Here is an 18,404-nt window from a genome sequence, read left to right as displayed (position 1 = left end):
GCGTATTATGAGATTAAGGATTCGTCACTCTTGAGGTGTCATTTCCCTGGTCTCTGTCTATGCTCTGACTGAGGCGAGTGATCTCACTGTGAAGGATGCATTCTACGCCACACTCGAGTCTGTGGTCGATCAATGCCCCAGACGAGATACACTTCTAGTCTTGGAGGATTTCAATGCATCGACTGGAACTGATAGGGATGGTTATGAGATGTGTGTTGGTCCCCATGGGTCAGGAGCTATGAACCAGAATAGCACTAAGTTTCTTGACTTTGCAAGAAGTCATTGACTTAGGGTGGCCGGTTCATGGTTTCAGCGCCCGCAAGCTCATCGCTGGACTTGGTATTCCAATGCTGGCAGTGTGGCAAAGGAGATTGACCATGTCCTCGTTGATGGTCGCTGGAGGATGATCCAGAACTGCAGGGTCTACCGGAGTGCTCAGTTCCTCAATACTGACCACTGGCTTGTTGTAGCAACTCTGAAGCTGCACCTTAAATCCACGAGAATTGTACCATCCCAGCCTAGGCTGGATGTTGGCAAGCTCAAGTATGAGAGGGTAGCTGATGAGTTTGTGAACAAGGTGAGTGGAGATTGAGGAGTCTGGGTGCTTTGGGAGGTCCTGAAGAGTTGTGGAGTGCCTTCAAGACCACCGTCCTTGATGTTGCTAGTGGATGTCTTGAAACTCACCGTAGGGCAAAGAAGAATTTTATCTCTCAAGGGACACTGGATACCATTGACCAGAGTCGCAGGGCCAGGCTGCATGGCAGAGCTGAGCTGTTCAGGGAGCTGAGGCGTAAAACTGTATGTGCTAAGGGTGGACAAGGAGGCCTATGTGTGAGGAATCTGATGGGGTCGAGCATCACCTGTGGTCAAATGATTCTCGTCTTGCTTACAGGGGAACTTGCGTGTTGTGTTCATCCAAGCCCATCCCTCGGTGCACTGCAGTTAGAGCAGAGGGTGGTAGGCTCTTGACAGAGGAGTCCGAAGTGAAGGTCCGCTTACTTTGAGCGGTTGTACCAGGCTGATCCACCAGCTGTCAAGTTGGATGTCAGGGGTGTTACAATCCCTGTTGCTAACCATCCAATCAACTGTGGTCCACCTTCGCTTGTGGAAACACAGGCTGCGGTGAACCGGTTAAAATGGGGTAAGCTCCAGGGATATGTGGCATCCATGCTGAACTTCTCAAGGCTGGTGGAAATGCTGCACTTGTGTAATTGCATGCAGTTCTGTGCTCTGCCTGGAACACAGGCATCATCCCAACTGACTGGAAGAGGGGCCTTGTTGTCCCTCTCTGGAAAGGGAAGGGTGATCGCCAACACTGAAACAACTCCCGAGGGGTGACGCTGCTCTCAGTGCCGGGCAAGGTCTTTGCTCAGATAATTCTTGATCAGGTTCGCCACCATCTGCTTGAACACCAGCGCCCAGAGCACTCAGGCTTTGCACCAAAGAGGTCAACGATTGACCGTATCCTTGCTCTTCGGGTCCTCACCGAACGAAGATGAGAATTTCGGCAGGGGCTGCTTGTTGATCTCTGTAAAGCGTTCGATTCAGTGAATCGGGATGCCCTCTGGAGGATTATTGGTCTTTGTGGTGTGCCACCAAAACTGATCGATCTGATGTCTGAATTATACTCTGGTATTGAGAGTGCTGTGAGATGTGGTGGTACCATCTCTGACTTATTTCCAGTTGTTACTAGAGTTCGTCAGGGGTGTGCACTGGCCCCCATACTTTTCAGCACTTGTATTGACTGGATTCTAGGGAGGATGTCCGAGAGATCAGGCTGCGGTGCATCATTTGGGAATGTCAAGATCTCTGACCTTGATTTCGCAGATGATGCAGTCATCTTTGCGGAGACTTCAAATATTCTTTTGGGGGCCCTCGAGGTAAGGAAAGCATGAGGTTAGTTGAGGGGAAAGGAGATTTGCGGTGGAGCATAAACTACGATTCACACTGTCCCATCAAAATGATTCTGCATGGAATAACAGTGAAGATGGAAACAAAATAATGTCTGAAATACATTTTCTACCGGTGATACTGTAAACACCTCCCAGAGATAAACACCGCCCGGACACGTCTGGAGACAAACACCGCCCGGACACATCTGGAGATAACCATCGTCCGGACACAACTCTGGACGTTTATATGTATTACAGCTGAAATGCAATAAGTTCTAGAATCTGTGAACATGAAACAAATTTCAAAATTTAAGATGCGAAATTCACCTCAGTCACAGTTCCGACAGTGAAAAAAAGTGTTCATTTGTCCAATTCGCACATTGTTTGACACTCCGATCGTCTCTGGAAACTAAATAAAGCCACAGGCACTCAGATAAGGAAGCGTGAGGTCGAAAATGCTGCAAAGGTCAATTCCACAATTCAAATTTTGAAATTCCGCTCAGGTTAACAGATTCCAGAGCATATTGCATACACAGAAATGAAATAAAGCCATGAACACTGATGTCCCCAGGAGTTTATAAGCATTGCAATGCATCCAGCGATTCATAGGTAAGAGGATGAGGCATTCGATGATATGAGTGAGGAAAGTAAAAAATATAATTTTGAGTGCTTTATCGTGAAGAAACCATTGCAGTCTGTTCCAACTCAAGGTGTTGGTGAGCTGGCTGAACAAAATGGCGAAGTAAGAACCCAGCAAGCTGACAGAGGGCTGAAACAGTGGCTGATTAAGGATGATGCCTTGATAAAGGATAATTAAATAAGGTTGTTAAATATCTTCAAAAGGGGTGTTTAAATTAACCCAAACACCCATTTTTCATTCATGCACAACCTTGGGGTTCCCCTATTATGCATGTAAAGTTTGGGGCTGCACTAATTTTGATGGTTTTTCAGTTATGGAAGAGATACACATTGGCATCTCAAGGAGATGGCCTGGGGGACAGAGGTGCCTGGAGTTTCAAAGAAATATGGCAAAGGCAGTTGGATGAAATGCTCAGAATGTGCCCGAGCAATGATCATCGAGAATCAACAATTTGCAGGGGCTTGCCCGGTCATCATTATTGGCTCCGCAATTTGCACCAGTCCCTCGACCACCACCCCATCGTCCGGACACAACTCTGGACGTTCATATGTATTACAGCTGAAATGCAATTAGTTCTAGAATCTGTGAACATGAAACAAATTTCAAAATTTAAGATGCGAAATTCACCTCAGTCACAGTTCCGACAGTGAAAAAAAGTGTTCATTTGTCCAATTCGCACATTGTTTAACACTCCGATCGTCTCTGGAAACTAAATAAAGCCACAGGCACTCAGATAAGGAAGCGTGAGGTCGAAAATGCTGCAAAGGTCAATTCCACAATTCAAATTTTGAAATTCCGCTCAGGTTAACAGATTCCAGAGCATATTGCATACACAGAAATGAAATAAAGCCATGAACACTGATGTCCCCAGGAGTTTATAAGCATTGCAATGCATCCAGCGATTCATAGGTATGAGGATGAGGCATTCGATGATATGAGTGAGGAAAGTAAAAAATATAATTTTGAGTGCTTTATCGTGAAGAAACCATTGCAGTCTGTTCCAACTCAAGGTGTTGGTGAGCTGGCTGAACAAAATGGCGAAGTAAGAACCCAGCAAGCTGACAGAGGGCTGAAACAGTGGCTGATTAAGGATGATGCCTTGATAAAAGGATAATTAAATAAGGTTGTTAAATATCTTCAAAAGGGGTGTTTAAATTAACCCAAACACCCATTTTTCATTCATGCACAACCTTGGGGTTCCCCTATTATGCATGTAAAGTTTGGGGCTGCACTAATTTTCATGGTTTTTCAGTTATGGAAGAGATACACATTGGCATCTCAAGGAGATGGTCTGGGGGACGGAGGTGCCTGGAGTACCGGCAGAAAGTGGACGTCGCAACGTGCTGCCTCAGGCATGCTCCCATACCTGACCTGACATACACATACACATGCTGGCATTTATAATAATCGACTAGCCGAAACCCCGTCACAGACGGATTCCGTTCTTTCAACCACCCTCACCAGCTCACCCACACTCGAGGGACATGGACTGGACAGGGCATGCTTGCCCCCGCCTACTCATCCGCCGCCCCTGCCCCATTCCCCCTGCCTTCCACCCCCCGCCTTCAATTTGCTTACCCCAACCAAAAAATTTAATTACCCTGGCCCCGCCCCTGCGTCTCTCGATTCTCCACCCCACTTGCCCCCGGGCCCCCGCCCCTTGATTCCCCGCCCCACTTGCCCCCGCCCCCCTCACACTCAACCCCGCCTAATTCACCCCAGCCCTCGCCCAATTTCCCCCCGTCTCCCACTTTCAATTTGCTTACCCCCGCCCAAAAATTTGCTTATCTTGCCCCCCGCCACTTCACTCCTCGCCCCGTCTCAACGAAAAGTATTTATTCTGCTTCAGACTTGAAAGTTGACTGTTGCCACTATGTGTGATGCACTCTTACAGGTACGAAGTTTCTTTCAGTCCAGGTCACAGTACCGAGATAAATGTGACGTGACTGCTAGGAGGAGCACAAATTGGTCCTTCAGTATTAATATATAGATTATTTCAAAGAAATATGGCAAAGGCGGTTGGATGAAATGCTCAGAATGTGCCCGAGCAATGATCATCGAGAATCAACAATTTGCAGGGGCTTGCCCGGTCATCATTATTGGCTCCGCAATTTGCACCAGTCCCTCGACCACCCCCCCCCCCCTGGCTTCATTGGCCAATTTTTAAGTTGCGATCGACAGCAATGGTACGGTGACTGGTAAGGGTGAAATTAAACGTAAGAAACGAAGGAAAGCTATTTTGTTAAAGGTGAAATATCACTGCTCACATCATCTTTCCATCTCAACCACGATGTACCGCTTTATAAACAAAAAAAAGTAGTAAATAAAAAAAATAAAAAATAGTCAGACAATAATAGAACTTCGACTTCAACCAAACTGGAAGATCTCCCGAAACGAGGGATCATCAATCTTTCCAATCATTCCCTCGGTGAGGCTGAAAGAAGCTCGCTATCAAAGGGTCTAAAATTCTGCCCAATCGCTCCACAAATGGACCAATTACAACTGAAAGAATATGTAAAAGATTTCTGTCGGCGAATGAAATTGAAAGCACACTTTGTGAGAGTACTAACAGACAGTACGTACCATCAGCCCCACAACAGATACTCAAACAATCAACGACACCGATACACCACAACTCACTTTACCTCAACCAAAAAACACCTGGACACGTGTCGACAATCCTCATCTACACGTCAAAATGGAGCAAGTGAGGAATGAAATTTAAAATACGGTCCAAAAATAATTATTGAAGACACAAGGACAATGCTACAAACGCAGAGCGACGAGCACTCCACAATCTCCAACGTAATAAAGACAGCAGTTAAAGGTTCTGCCGTTGGCATTATGTCGACCATCGATAGCACTGCAGAAGGTAATTGCAAGCGACATGATGATACCTACAAAGGTCTTCCATCGAACCCGACCCTTCGACATCTCGAAGAGGTGAAAAAGGGAAGTACATTCTATTCAGGCAGATGAAGCCATTAAATCACGCTTGGTTCCTGACGTCCTAATCTTTATTTTCTTCCAAAGATACACAATCCAGGAAGGCCAATTGTATCTGGCTGCACATGTCCAACTGTTCTGACATCAAAAAAGTTTCCAATGTTATGGACGGCATTTCATTCAAACTCAAAGTCATTCCCATGAAGATGTTAGTGTCCCATGACACTTTGAGCCCATGGCAGTGCATCTTCAAAGCACTGCATTGGGCTCAAAGTGCCATCGGACACTAACAACTTCATGGGAATGACAGAGGCTAAAATCTATGCATAACCCCATCACGGCAACTTAGGAAAATCCTGGGTACGTAATATTGATGATATCCTGTTTATCTGGTCAAAATCCTCCCGCAGTCTCACACAGTTCAAAATGAATTAAATTTGATGCATCCAACCATCAAATTTACATTCACCAGTTCACAGTCCGAAGTTCACTTTCTCGACACAAAACTCACTTCAAAACAACAGACTTGAAAGAGAACTGCACACCAAACCAACAGACACACACACTTATCTTCGCCCATCTTCATCTCACCCCAAGCATGCCATGCAGTCAAGCAATCACAGCAAGACACCTCTGCTCAACAAAAGCGACAGAAGAAACTTCTCTCCCCCAAAAAGAAACACTTCATTGCGAGACACGATAACACTCACACTGTGAAAGTTGCCATAAACCGAGCAAAACCCATACCTCACCCAGACCTTCTGACTTACAAACCCAAATCTGTCATTAACCGTGTCCCACTGGTCCTGACGGCATCTCAATTATCAACTATTTTGAAATAGGCCCTCCTATCCTCCATCGATCAGAAACACTCTCCACCAAATTTCATGAACTTCCACCAACATCATTTTGACGTGGTCGAACACTCAAGGACCTTTTAGTAAAAGCAAAACACCCACAACCCCACAGCAAAGAAACTACGGTTTCTGGCTTCCACAAATGCATCACACACAAACATATATGAGAAGGAAACAAATTCCACACTTCTACCACCAGACACAAGTGCCAAATCACATCCAGTATGGACTGTAAGTCCACAAAGGTCATATACCTGAATCACTTGTCAAAGATGTTTAAACAATACGCTGGAAAAACTGAGAACATTCTCGATACATCATAATATAATGGGCGAAAGCCTCGAACTTCGAACACACTTTCTCCGAACATGTTGTGTTCATATTTCCAAAATCTTCACATTATGTGTTCCATGTGTTTACGCAGGTGATAGCGGATTCAAAACATTGAATATGGATAGAATAGCCATAAATAAGGAATTTGTGGAGTTAGTTTCACGTCCGCTAAGATTTCTGGCGACCGTCGCGACATCTATACACCACTGGCGCGTCCGCTGGGATTTTCTGGTGACCGTCGCGACATCTATACCCCATTGGCGCGTCCGCTGGGATTTTCTGGTGACCGTCGCGACATCTATACACCACTGGCGCGTCCGCTGGGATTTTCTGGTGACCGTCGCGACATCTATACACCACTGACGCATCCGCTGAGATTTTCTGGTGACCGTAGCGACATCTATACCCCATTGGCGAAACGACAGTTTTTGCACCCAAAATTCATCTTCACCCTGATACCTCTTGTAAATATATAACAGCAAACATATAAAAAAATAAAATATGACTCGATAGACACAACTTTTCTTTTGTCTCCATAGTGACAGAGATGTCTGAAAAATGCCGCCACCCAAACAAAGCAGAGCATCGATGGTAGCGGTGTCCAATCATGCATGGCGAGATAGGAAACGGAGGCGTCTTGCATCGCGAAGTGCCACGCAGTTTCTCGCTCTTGATACAGCAAGTATTCCTCATAAGGAACACCCCGCTGTGCGAACTGTTTTCGAAGAGGGCAAGATTCCACCCCATAATTGTGGTTCGCTGTATGACGTCTCATGTCCCCATTGTTTGGCGTATCGATGGTCTGATGAACTTGAAGGGCAATGCTGCCAGCAAGGAAAACTGAGGTTTCAATCCACAGGGAACCACACAGTGAAATTTGTTCACTTTGGACTTCGCAGCACTTCATGCACAATTTGCGGGCATACAACAATGTACGAGCACTGGCAAAGTCCAGGGTAAATTGTATCATACCCTTGGGTCACTCTTCCCTGATAATGGAGAACCACCACCTAAATTTGCACAGTTGTTCTTTCATGATACCGCGAATGAAGTTCAGAACCGCTTATCACATGTTCATGATATTAATCATGATGTAGTTCCTGGCAGGAGGATCGTTTTGCCAACGACGATCACAGGGTCACCCGGATTCTACAATGAGGCATTCCACAATGCAAAGACCATTGTGCGAGTTCGAGCTAAGCCGGACCACTTCATTACATTCACAACGAATCCAAAATGGCCCGAGATACAGACGTCAATATTTCCTCGTGAGTGACCTCATGACAGACCGGACATCACATGTCGTGTTTTCAAATTGAAACTGGATGCATTGATGACAGATCTGCTCAAGAAAGATGTGCTTGGAAAAGTGATAGCACACACCTTGACGATCGAATGGCAGAAGCATGGGTTGACCCACACCCACATTTAACAAATCATGGCCAAAGAAGCCAAACCATCGTGTCCAGAATATATCGATCAGGTGGTACGAGCCGAGATTCCTGACAAGGTCACAAACCCAAGCCTTTATAATGTGATAACGTCTCATAACATCCATGGACCATGTGGAAACATCAACCGAAACAGCCCGTGTATGGAAGGAGACTGTGTACAACGGCACTGCACAAAGGACTTCCCTAAACCATATCGCTTGACAACAACAATGCTCGATGATGGTTATTCACAATACAAGATACGTCATGCTGGGGGTGGGGGAGCTACACACTGTATCAAAGTGAACTCAAAAGATTTTGTGGTTGATAACTCATTCGTCGTTCCTTGCAATCTATACCTGTCAGTGTGTTACAACGCCCACATCAATGTAGAGGTCATTCATTCGGTTTAGGCTGTCAACTACCAGTACAAGTACGCCACGAAGAGTCAGGATCGAATAATTTTCAGGGTGAATCAGTCCGGACAGGAGATTGTAACTTTGAACGAGGTCGAGAATTTTGTCAATGCCTGGTGCATTTCAGCAAGTGAAGCATTGTGGAAACTCGGTGCCAACCAATCAACTATAAGACCTGGTCTCCTTCGTGTTCGATTCACTCACTCAAAGATTCGCAGATCGGGAGTGCCTGTGTTCAAGAGCGATCATAGCCCCAACGAATGATGCGGTTGAAATAATCAATAACCACGTCATAAATAAATTTCCAGGCAAAGCCATGGAGTACCGAAGCGCAAATTCAATCGAAGAGGACAGTCATCAGTTCCCCATCGAGTTCATATATACCTTAACACCGTCAGGCATGCCTCAACACAAAAGTGTGCTAAAAAAACAATGCTGCGTTATGTTACTGCGGAATTTCGACCCTACGAATGGACACTGCAATGGAACCCGGGACATTGTCACAGAACTGCATAAATACGTCATAGAAGCTGAAATAGCCGTTGGTCTGCACAGGGAAAAGACTGTTCATTCCACGCATCCCACTCATTCCCAGTGACAATACTTACACCTTCCAAATGAAACGCCGGCAATTCCCCATAAAGCAGGCATTCGGCATCACCGCATACGAGGCCCAAGGTCAGACCAGACAGAGAGTTGGGATTTACTTACCAACTGACATGTTCTCTCATGGTCAGGTGCATGTTGCGATGAGTCGCGCTCCCGCTAGTTGCAAATTTAAAATTTCAGCAAATGAACCAAAGAAGACAAAAAATTTTTTATAAAGAAGTCCTGCAGCATGTCAAACAACAGTGATCAACATTTACAAATACAGAATACAGAATTTTATTGCATGAATTAATACAAGGAATAATATTAGTTCGTCAGACGATATGTACAGGAGCCGTATTCTCAAGTATTCCGACTGGGACACGGCCGTTATAGGCTCCCGCATACATTTTCAAAGAGAGAATCGATGACGTCACAATCAGCAGCGTTCGGCGGCAAACCAACGGCCGAGTCCCAGATGACGTGCTTCACTTAAGTCCATGAGTTCAGGACGTTTGTTCAACTCAGAATTTACGACTTTTATCCTGCCATGTTGTTAATCTGTTGATGGAGGTAATATAGAAACGATGAATATGTCAAATCGTTCGTGTTACTCATCCGGCACGATGTGTCAAGGCCAACCATCTCAAGCACCCCCTCTCAAACGCCACCATGGGCATCCAGACACGCCACGAATATGAACTGAGCTGTTGAATGCGGCACAAAACATCCAAAGAAACTACCGTAACCAAGTATTGTGATCCGTCCTGTCCCCCATAACCGTTGTAGGCAGGTACATCTGCGAGTACTTTAATAACATGGTCAGAGATTAGAAATTTTCACACCAATCAGGGCTTCCTTATGTCTGTCTTCCTTACAATAATGTCTTCCTTACATCACATTTCAATCTACCAGATCACTCAACAGATGATATTCAAATCACTGCCATCAAATCGATTACAAACCAATCGCACATCACGATCCTGAGACACGAGTCTTTCTGGATAAACAAGCTGCAAACAAAGTCCCCTCATGGTATAAATGTTGACGATCAATGCACGTTTCAACTCATTCATTCTAAAGTACCTCAACTCATTCAGTTCGTTACATCTCAGATTGAAAATATAGGCGGTGTGTGTATGTGCTTGAATATAAACAAAATATGAATGCGAGTATGTGTTTGTGCTCGTCTCTCTGGGAATAGTCAATCAGGAAAGATACATCCCTGCAGAGCACATCGCAAAAGCACAACAAAAAATTATGTCAGTGCCTTCCAGCCTCACACTCACTGATGGGGTGTGACACTGCGAGTGCATTTTACAAGAATGGAAATAAGATGGTCTTCAACTTAAGGACAACATTTTGACCCCAGGTGATTTGTCTGAACTCGCGAGAAGCAATACTGACCTCGACGAGAACAATTTTCCTCTTACTCCAACAACATGTGCAAACTAGAACGGGTACTCAGTAGAGCGCATACCTTCGCCAACGCCACATTTTGCCCCCCCCCCCCACAGAAACCGTTGATTGCGAGGGTATTTAATCCCACACCACATCTGCCATATCATATGTGTTATGATGGCTTAAAAACATGAAATTTCCTGTGTCATATGGTATATCACAAGATTGGGCATTGAATTCACAACATTTTGGCATTGGTGCATGAAAATTGGATTTAAAAAAAAAATAAAATAAAATAAAATAAAATCGACCACACTATGGCAAAATGACGATTTTGACCTTTTCATGACCTCGACCTTGACCTTTGTACTCTTAATTTTGCAATTGGTATTAGAGTGTGGGGAACACAACAGTCAACATTTTGGTGTTGGTTTCATGCAAATCGGATAAGAATTGACCGTGTTATGACTAAAACCGCACATTCTGCAATGTCGTGACCCCCCTGACCTTTGACTCCCAACCGCTCATAAGGGTTATTACGTCATTGTGTCATGTCACATCACAAGATGGGGCATTGAATTCTGAACATTTTGGCATTAGTTGCATGCAAATTGGATACAAATTGACCGCGCTGTGGTAAAAAGACGATTTTGACCTTTTCATGACCTCGACCTTGACCTTGACCTTTGACCCGATCGCTCCCAAAATCTAATCAAATGTTCCTCGGATAATAACCAATCATCCCACCAAATTTGCTGCGATTCAGTTCAATACTTTTGGAGTTATGCGAATAACAAACAAACAAACACACATATTCACGAATAAATAAGTACACAGCGATCAAAACATAACCTTGGCAACAAAGTTTGCGAAGGTAACAATGCCACACAAGTGGTGATCTAAAAACTTGGTGTTGGCTTGGAATTCGAGGGTCCCGAGTTAAAATCCTCGTTGGCTTTTGAATGAATACCAGATGGAGTTGACTCGGGCTGTCATCCTTCCGAGGTCGGCAAATACGAGTACCAGCTTGCTGGTGTCCTGTGTCGGAGTGGCGATCCATCCAGGATTATGCCCAATAGCCAAGTAGACTGCTTAGGCAGCACCAACACTCTGCACAGAGTATGGTCCCAATGGATGGATGGATGGCGATCTCTGTAGTCATGGCTTCAAACTGAAAAACTAGCAGCCATGCTTCCACCAACTGAAGATGCTTTCAAGCAATACATTCTGAGAGCCATGCTTCAGTTGGTGACAAAGCCATATTCCAAACCCTCGATGGAAGGATCCAGTTGGACGTGGCCAGAGGAGGCAAGACAATGGAAGCCTTGAACATCGGGTGTACGAGGAGCCGTATGCACCTGTCCAAGTCAGAGAAATCACCCATCTAATCTGCAATGACAAACTGTCGTACCTCTTGCCTGGTCTTCCCTGCACTGAACAATGCACATGTTCCAGCTCTCAAACTGCCTCATTGCAGAACCCGGAAGACTCTGATGCCCAAGTGAAAGAGCAGTGCTACAAGCTTCGAGGAAACATCATGATGAGAAAAGTGAAAAAAAAAAACATTACACAAGAGATCTATGTTTTGTGAGGACATTGTTCCCCAATACGTGAACTGCTTTGACTGAGTGCCATAAAGAGGAGTGATGTGCATGAAACATGAGTGATAGCAATATGAAGTTTACGAGAGTCGTAATGTGGTGTGCAGTGTTTGAACGGTGAAAGATTTCATTCTGTCAAATTGAATTTTCCTTTAAAATATTTCCCTTTTATACGGACAATGTACGAGTATCACTGTTTTTGTCCAATGGAATCCGTCATCCTTTTCCTGGAAGATTAGGAATAATTTTGACAAATTTCCTTTTAATGTACCATACTTTTAACAAAGCGATGGTGCTGCCAAAGCAGTTTATGATGAATGGTTATACAAGGTGGTTTCCCTTTGCCGTTGCTACGTTGTTTGTCCGTGTTCTATCCTTTTAGATGCTGAGCGTTAAGAGAGGAAGCAGGTCAGGTCAGGTGTGGGAGCATGTGCCGGAGCAGCGTCACCATGATGTCCCTAAGTTTGTTCACGACAATAAAAACATCAGGGTCCAACAGGTTACCCGGGGGTGTGAGTGACTGACTGTTGTGAATCCAGGTGTGAACTCCGGACACGCAGTCCTATTTTTACATTTGATGACAAGTGACAGACACAAGTGATGGCAAATATTTAAAATGAAGCCAATGTTTACAATTTTGAAAATATTACACAAACAAGCTCGAATGAGCCAAGATCCTCGTCCTCTTAATGATGACGTCATAAAAACGAATATGACGTCATTGTGATGTATCAGGTTTGCGATAAATTATCTGTGCTAATGCCCGGCTCGATTCCCGTAAACAACATTCAAACAGCTTGCCTAGTTTCGGAGATAATGGTATTGGCGATTTCCATTAGGGGCGATTTTATGAGGTCAACTTTTTTTCTCAGAAGAATTTTCAAATTCAGAGATGGTTACTGTCTGCACAGGGTATTTTTACATATATATGCCAAGTTTCAGGAAGTTTCGATGAAAACTGTCAGCTGTGAAACAAATAAGTCCACAAGAACAACAACATGACGAAGACTGAGAGATCCTCCACGAGGATCTAAAAAAAAGAAAGAGACTTTCCCTTATTACCTTCGCAAACTTTGTTGCGAAGGTTATGTTTTCATCACTGTATTTATTTATTAATTTGTGAATATGTGTTTGTTTGTTTGTTTGTTTGTTATTCACATAACTCCAAAAGTATTGAACTGAATCGCAGAAAATTTGGTGGGATGGTTGGTTATTATCCGAGGGCCATTTGATTAAAATTTGGAGGCGATCGGGTCAAAGGTCAAGGTCATGAAAAGGTCAAAATTGTCTTTTTACCACAGCGCAGTCAATTTGCATCCAATTTACATGCAACTAATGGCAAAATGTTCAGAATTCAATGCCCCATCTTGTGATGTGACATGACACAATGACGTAATAACCCTTATTAGCGGTTGGGAGTCAAAGGTCAGGGGGGTCACGACATTGCAAAATGTGCGGTTTTAGTCACAACACGGTCAATTCTTATCCGATTTGCATGAAACTAACACCAAAATGTTGACTGTTCTGTTCCCCACACTCAAATATCAATTACAAAATTAAGAGTACAAAGGTCAAGGTCGAGGTCATGAAAAGGTCAAAATCGTCATTTTGCCATAGTGCGGTTGATTTTTATCCAATTTGCATGCAACCAATGCCAAAATGTTGTGAATTCAATGCCCAATCTTGTGATATACGATATGACACAGGAAATTTCATGTTTTTAAGCCATCATAACACATATGAGATGGCAGATGTGATATGGGATTAAATACCCTCACAATCAACGGTTTCTGGAGGGGAGGGGGGGGGGAATGTAGCGTTGGCGAAGGTATGCGCTCTACTGAGTGCCCGTTCTAGTTTTGAGAATAGTGGTGACAACGAACTTTGAGATTACGCACAAAACAAGCATTATATTATACATGCAGAAAAATCAAACAGTGGTATTTTAAATATTCATCAAATGGGATTAAAAAAAATTTCAAGATCATATTGTGACACACCATCCTGAAATCAAAATTTCAAAACAAACCACAACCATCTTCGAGTCATCTTTTGAAGAAAAATGCGGCTCAACATTGTTCCACCAGGGAGACGAGTAACTCATCAAAGTACCCCCTGGCTGGGGTGGCTGCTGGCTTACATCTCATGCCATCACGTGGGACACCCTGGTGAACGTCCATCCGAGGGACGGTGCACCCTGTGATGAAACGTCACACCGGGTCCAGAATCGAACCTGGACTGGACAGCTCACAGGTGAGTAGGGCGACCTACACAGCACCTTGTCGCATCCCGGTTCAAAACACAATCTCTCACCCCAACAATATCGTGTGATTTACACCAATGTCCTTATTAGTACAAGTAGAGGGCAACCCGCGTTACCAACCTCCTTCATTGTGAGGTTCTTGTCTGGGACAACCAGGTATACAGTGAAGCACGCTCGGATGGCCGTGTCGAACAGAAGAAGCCGTAATCACACACAATGATGGTGGGGTACTTCCACCTGGATCGCCACTCGGCCAAAGACGTGGTGGCATCGGCAGGAAGGTCACGTTCTGAGAGGTGTGGTCAAAGTACACCGTGAGGAATAACAATCACAAAAACACAGAAAGACCATCATTGACATCAACAACTGTTTGAAGCGACAGCAGCAAACAAGAGAAAAGGAGACTAAAGAGGAAAGGACTTAACAGCCGACACGGCCTGTACCTCCACACGTGGAACCGCAGGAAGAACCCGTCGCTGGTCGGGCGATGACACTTACAACTTATTCACGACGTCGTGATGTTCTGTGGATAGTTTATCATTACAACTTGTTATTCTTCTTCTTCTTCTTCCTCCTCTTTCTGGCGAAGTCAGAGCCACGAGGCTTCACAAACACCACGCACCCGAACTCAAGGTTTCAGCCAAAAAGGTAAAATAAATGAATAAAAAGGAAGTAAAGAACAGAAAGTAGAAAATAATAATAATAATAATAACTCTATACTGCCAACCCATTTCCATTTTGAATTTTCAGACAAATTTAGAGAATCGAGGGGACATTTGGCTCAGTTAACAAAGTGTGTCCAGTACCCTTATTGAGAGAGAACATTGAAGGATGTAACTGGTTATCTTAAATCGATTGGGGCTTTTAAACCAGGTTTATTAAATAACGAATGGATAATATCCAGTGTGGATGTAAGATCGCTGATGAATTTAGTAAGTTCCGACACATGAGTGTTTCACTTCGTGTTAATCATTGGAAGATTCACATGAATCAACATGAGAATCCTGGGACTGCCTGGAGTCCGGCCCTCTGTGTTTATGGGTCGATTGGTTGAATATTTTGTTGATCGTCTTGAAAGTAAACTCCTCCCAGCCCAGATGTTTGAAGGCTGCAGTGGAGATGGTATAGATTTTTTTCAGATCTTCTCCCTCCTTGAGATGTACAATTGACGACTTCAGTGATGAAGCCAATGAATCCCTCTTTAGTAGAGTTCGTGACCACGTCGGTGGTTACTCTCTCGGTTTGGCGTTCTGCGTCTTTCATCTCAGTCTGGACTCCCACCAATTTGGTGAAGACTTTAACTGGTCCTTCAGTTTTGGATATGCTCTCGACAGCTTTTACTGGAGTCGTAGTTTTCCTAATTTTGGGGACCATCTGGACAAACTCATCATACGACAGTTTCGTCTGGGTCTTCACCTGTTGGATCCGGGCAGGTCTCCTGAATTCAGGACATCCTCTGAAGGCTGCACTGTGGTCACCACCACAATTGACACAAAACATTTCTTCACGAGTGGTCCTGCTGTCCATTACATTTGCTGCAGCGTTGTTTGCCTCCGCAGGCTGGAGCAGTTTGACCAAACTTTTGGCATTTGTGGCATCTTCGGGGAGATGGAATGTATTCCCGTACAGTGAAGGCTTGATAGTCCAAGAACACTTTCGGGGGAAGGATTGGAGTGTCAAAATACAGAACCACCGAGGTGGTATGGACTCTGACCCCATCCCTGACCGTGGTGAGACAGCGGGCGTCAACAACTCCAACCTCCACTAAATGACTCGTGATATCAATTTCAATGGAGGGATCAATCCGGTAAATGACTCCTCGACTCTCCCTCAGACTCCTCGGAATATGACACAAAACACGGACCCCGTCAAAATACTGGGTTTTCATCACCTTGTCCCATTGATCGACTGATTTACACTTCATGAAGAGATCTCCAGATCTGAGATTTCTGGTACGAGACACATCTCCGAATTCTTTGTTCATCACTGGAGCCATTTTTATGGGGTTGTCAGGGTTTAGGGGTGTGATACCGTCAAAAACCCAAACCATAACAACAAGTTCGTGAATGTTCTCTTCAGGGGTAGAGGGGCCTGGACCACTTTGGTGGTTCCGACCCCTCGGACCTCTCCCACCGTGATCCGTCCCTCTTCCTCGTTCGATTAACCCTCCATGATGAACCCTCGTCATCATCACCAGAAGTGTTGATCATCCCTCATCACCATCTCCCAGCACCCACACGGTTAGATTGACCAATTTAGTAAAGACCTGATCGTATTATAACCTTCATGGACACAGAATACCAGAAAAAATCCGATTCACCCTCAACACTCAAACCCTCCTGAAACATCGTCTGACCGAACTCCAGCCGCCATCTTGACTCGTTAACCCCACCTGAGGTACAAGAGAAAAAAAGGAAATCATCACAACTGATAACGTAATAACCAATTAAAACCTCGTTAAACGATACACGAATTCACAAAGTTAACAACTGACGATCTCACAGCAATCGATAACTATTAACGAACGGAACAAGCTTCCGGTTACTCATCCGCCGTTGTTGTTGTTGTTGTGGTTGTTGTTGTTGTTGTTGGTAAAATCCCCCAAAAACATCGGGAAACAACCAACGAACCTTGATACTGATTTTCACATCATTTCTGATAAACTCGACTGGAGAGACCAAGACAGGACGAGCACACAATTCATCAGCTGACCTGGAATGGGCTTTTGTCATGACGTCATCAGCGCGGTCAAGATGCTTCCTCGACGGTGGTTTGAATTTGGCCGTGGTGCCGGCGATAGCTCACCCACTCTTCCCGAAGGGCATCGTGGGATGTTAAAAGTTCCCCACCTCGTGCTGGTAGACGGGACGCCCAATTTAACGTGTATCCGAGGGATGACACTCACACTGATGTTAAACTCTGCCTGTGAGACACCAGGATGATGTTTATATCTGGGTCGGAATTCGAACCAAGACGAGACAGCTTCAGGGTGAATGTTCCTCCCTCAAAAACCTCCTCCCAACTCAAAAACTCAAGAAAATAAACTTTATGTTCTGTTCTTAATCCTGGAAAACTACTTTATTTTATGTTTTCTTCATAACTCTTTTATTCATGAAAAACGATGCACAAACATGTTAATTAGGGGTACAGTTTGGACAAATTTTAAAGTTGAAGTCCCGAACCCCTATTTTCCCCATTTACCCCCTTAGTTTGTGTGTTTACGGTTTACAGGGATTTTCAAGAACATCAACCCCATGAACAGGAAGGCTCTCCTGGATGGACCTGAACACTGTGCAGGGAATCAGGTTCTCTGACATCGAGTTTAATTTGAGGTTGCTGTTTGCAGGTCTTCTTCTTCTTCTTCTTCTTCCACACAACAGCTTGGCTGCTGGATCACCATCATTTTGTTGGGGCCTGACTATGCCACTGATAATGGGCCCCTGCACCAATACACTGGAACTCATTTCGCCGACCTCGGAAAGATAACAGGCTGATTCAACCCCACCTGCTGTAAATTCAGTGGCCAACGGGGATAAAACTCAGGACCCTTGGATCCGAAGCCATCCAACCGAACCACAAAGCCAACAGCAGACTTTCTCAAAAGTGAAGAATCACTTATAGACAGCAAAGAAGACTTGCTGTCTTTGCACAATAGACAGCATTAAAGACAAATATGAAGTTTCACATCGAGTGATTAAGCAGTTCCCGAAAAAACATTATTTAATATTTTTCTTCAATCCAATATTGCTGCCAAGATGCCCCTTAAAATTTTCACACTCAGCAGATGTGGCGTTCTGCATATGCAATTATGACATCATAACAAAGGCACCTATGATGTCACAAAAATCACACTATCTCTCATGAGGAGTACATGCCGTGTGCCAAGACCAATTTTTTTGGATTTGTTGTGGTTTCAGAGATAAAGAGGTCCAAACTTTTTCAGTTTTTCCAGCATGCCTGCGACACCATGTGATCTACGACGTCATAATTATGATTAAAACAATCTTCATGAGTAGTCGCACCGATGGTGAAAA

General features: G+C 44.4%; 1 long non-coding RNA gene across 2 annotated transcripts; it reads right to left on the bottom strand.

Moving 5' to 3' along the window:
• Window positions 1–9,537: 9,537 nt before the first annotated feature.
• On the bottom strand, window positions 9,538–17,934 carry LOC147007317 (uncharacterized). Of its 2 annotated transcripts, XR_015054269.1 has the most exons (3): window positions 16,873–17,930; window positions 14,814–16,762; window positions 9,538–14,659 (listed from the first exon to the last, which is right to left on the bottom strand). It is a non-coding gene; the product is annotated as an uncharacterized LOC147007317 (long non-coding RNA). The 2 variants fall into 2 exon arrangements; XR_015054268.1 differs by having other exon boundaries at window positions 14,814–17,934.
• Window positions 17,935–18,404: the final 470 nt, after the last annotated feature.

This window comes from Eptatretus burgeri, unplaced genomic scaffold (genome assembly GCF_056783735.1).
Source record: "Eptatretus burgeri isolate ZD-2024b unplaced genomic scaffold, Ebu_testis_v1 Ebu_testis_scaffold_317, whole genome shotgun sequence".
NCBI lineage: Eukaryota > Metazoa > Chordata > Myxini > Myxiniformes > Myxinidae > Eptatretus > Eptatretus burgeri.
Note: the sequence above shows the minus strand (reverse complement) of the source record. Positions and strands in the feature narration are given on the sequence as shown.